General features: G+C 46.1%; 7 non-coding genes across 7 annotated transcripts; 3 read left to right on the top strand and 4 right to left on the bottom strand.

Annotated features, from left to right (window-relative positions):
* Positions 1 to 469: 469 nt before the first annotated feature.
* TRNAE-CUC (transfer RNA glutamic acid (anticodon CUC)) lies at positions 470 to 541 on the bottom strand. Its single transcript has one exon. It is a non-coding gene; the product is annotated as a tRNA-Glu (tRNA).
* A 215-nt stretch (positions 542 to 756) lies between these two features.
* TRNAE-UUC (transfer RNA glutamic acid (anticodon UUC)) lies at positions 757 to 828 on the bottom strand. The gene has a single exon. It is a non-coding gene; the product is annotated as a tRNA-Glu (tRNA).
* A 142-nt stretch (positions 829 to 970) lies between these two features.
* Positions 971 to 1,043, top strand: TRNAM-CAU (transfer RNA methionine (anticodon CAU)). The gene has a single exon. It is a non-coding gene; the product is annotated as a tRNA-Met (tRNA).
* A 480-nt stretch (positions 1,044 to 1,523) lies between these two features.
* On the bottom strand, positions 1,524 to 1,595 carry TRNAE-CUC (transfer RNA glutamic acid (anticodon CUC)). Its single transcript has one exon. It is a non-coding gene; the product is annotated as a tRNA-Glu (tRNA).
* Positions 1,596 to 1,810: 215 nt separating this feature from the next.
* Positions 1,811 to 1,882, bottom strand: TRNAE-UUC (transfer RNA glutamic acid (anticodon UUC)). The gene has a single exon. It is a non-coding gene; the product is annotated as a tRNA-Glu (tRNA).
* A 149-nt stretch (positions 1,883 to 2,031) lies between these two features.
* On the top strand, positions 2,032 to 2,104 carry TRNAM-CAU (transfer RNA methionine (anticodon CAU)). The gene has a single exon. It is a non-coding gene; the product is annotated as a tRNA-Met (tRNA).
* Positions 2,105 to 2,394: 290 nt separating this feature from the next.
* TRNAH-GUG (transfer RNA histidin (anticodon GUG)) lies at positions 2,395 to 2,466 on the top strand. The gene has a single exon. It is a non-coding gene; the product is annotated as a tRNA-His (tRNA).
* Positions 2,467 to 2,500: the final 34 nt, after the last annotated feature.

The following is a 2,500-nucleotide window of genomic DNA, read 5'->3' on the forward strand; positions in this document are numbered from 1 at the left end:
TTGTTTTTTCCCTCCGCCTTAACTGGATAGGCACTGCTCTTTGCCATTCAATACCGAAACGATACTGGATAATATGGAAAGGTAGCAAACAAGGCAGAAGGGTTTTGGCTAGGGGCTAAAAGCAACCGTGTTGAGGTCTTTGAATATGGCTGCGAGCGTAGCAAAAGTCCAAAATGGGGAGCATGATTAGTGGCAACCTCTCACACAGGGCCAGTGGCGCAATGGATAACGTGTCTGACTACGGATCAGAAGATTGTAGGTTCGACTCCTACCTGGCTCGTGAATGTGATCGTATAGTGGTTAGTACTCTGCGTTGTGGCCGCAGCGAATCCGGGTCACAGCATTCTTGATGAAAAAGCAAAGGTGCTCTTGTAGACGGCAAGCCTGAATGATACTTTTATGAACTTTTTGAGCGCTATCTTAATTCAGAGGGTCTTTCGATGTAGTTGCAAGCTTAGGAAAATGCTCATTCCCATACCGGGAGTCGAACCCGGGCCGCCTGGGTGAGAACCAGGAATCCTAACCGCTAGACCATATGGGAACCGCTGAGACCCTTTTTCAGTAATAAGTAGAAAAAAAATCAGTTTCATGATTTGAAAACTCATTTTTAAGCATGGATGGCATCAACAACCACTTGCAAGTGGCCTTGTTAGCGCAGCATTTTTGGCTGCCAAGAGCATCTGCAAACTAAGCCGCTTAATTCTGCAAGAAAGGTGCAGGCCTTTGAATGCAGGCACAAGCTTAGCAAAACACTCATTCCCATACCGGGAGTCGAACCCGGGCCGCCTGGGTGAAAACCAGGAATCCTAACCGCTAGACCATATGGGAAAAGTTGCTTTCACAGCTTGCTTTAAACTTTCCAATATATGTAGATATATACATGTACATATTAAAAAAAAAAAAAAAGAAGTTTTGTGCTTACAGAATTCCATCTTATCTCTGGACGGCAACAACCAATCACACGCAAGATGCCTCGTTAGCGCAGTAGGTAGCGCGTCAGTCTCATAATCTGAAGGTCGTGAGTTCGATCCTCACACGGGGCATGGATCTATCCTTGTTTTTTCCCTCCGCCTTAACTGGATAGGCACTGCTCTTTGCCATTCAATACCGAAACGATACTGGATAATATGGAAAGGTAGCAAACAAGGCAGAAGGGTTTTGGCTAGGGGCTAAAAGCAACCGTGTTGAGGTCTTTGAATATGGCTGCGAGCGTAGCAAAAGTCCAAAATGGGGAGCATGATTAGTGGCAACCTCTCACACAGGGCCAGTGGCGCAATGGATAACGTGTCTGACTACGGATCAGAAGATTGTAGGTTCGACTCCTACCTGGCTCGTGAATGTGATCGTATAGTGGTTAGTACTCTGCGTTGTGGCCGCAGCGAATCCGGGTCACAGCATTCTTGATGAAAAAGCAAAGGTGCTCTTGTAGACGGCAAGCCTGAATGATACTTTTATGAACTTTTTGAGCGCTATCTTAATTCAGAGGGTCTTTCGATGTAGTTGCAAGCTTAGGAAAATGCTCATTCCCATACCGGGAGTCGAACCCGGGCCGCCTGGGTGAGAACCAGGAATCCTAACCGCTAGACCATATGGGAACCGCTGAGACCCTTTTTCAGTAATAAGTAGAAAAAAAATCAGTTTCATGATTTGAAAACTCATTTTTAAGCATGGATGGCATCAACAACCACTTGCAAGTGGCCTTGTTAGCGCAGCATTTTTGGCTGCCAAGAGCATCTGCAAACTAAGCCGCTTAATTCTGCAAGAAAGGTGCAGGCCTTTGAATGCAGGCACAAGCTTAGCAAAACACTCATTCCCATACCGGGAGTCGAACCCGGGCCGCCTGGGTGAAAACCAGGAATCCTAACCGCTAGACCATATGGGAAAAGTTGCTTTCACAGCTTGCTTTAAACTTTCCAATATATGTAGATATATACATGTACATATTAAAAAAAAAAAAAAAAAAAAAAGAAGTTTTGTGCTTACAGAATTCCATCTTATCTCTGGACGGCAACAACCAATCACACGCAAGATGCCTCGTTAGCGCAGTAGGTAGCGCGTCAGTCTCATAATCTGAAGGTCGTGAGTTCGATCCTCACACGGGGCATGGATCTATCCTTGTTTTTTCCCTCCGCCTTAACTGGATAGGCACTGCTCTTTGCCATTCAATACCGAAACGATACTGGATAATATGGAAAGGTAGCAAACAAGGCAGAAGGGTTTTGGCTAGGGGCTAAAAGCAACCGTGTTGAGGTCTTTGAATATGGCTGCGAGCGTAGCAAAAGTCCAAAATGGGGAGCATGATTAGTGGCAACCTCTCACACAGGGCCAGTGGCGCAATGGATAACTACGGATCAGAAGATTGTAGGTTCGACTCCTACCTGGCTCGTGAATGTCGCCGTGATCGTATAGTGGTTAGTACTCTGCGTTGTGGCCGCAGCAACCCCGGTTCGAATCCGGGTCACGGCATTCTTGATGAAAAAGCAAAGGTGCTCTTGTAGAC

The sequence above is a fragment of the Eleutherodactylus coqui genome, chromosome 2, assembly GCF_035609145.1.
Source record: "Eleutherodactylus coqui strain aEleCoq1 chromosome 2, aEleCoq1.hap1, whole genome shotgun sequence".
In the NCBI taxonomy this organism is placed as follows: Eukaryota; Metazoa; Chordata; class Amphibia; order Anura; family Eleutherodactylidae; genus Eleutherodactylus; species Eleutherodactylus coqui.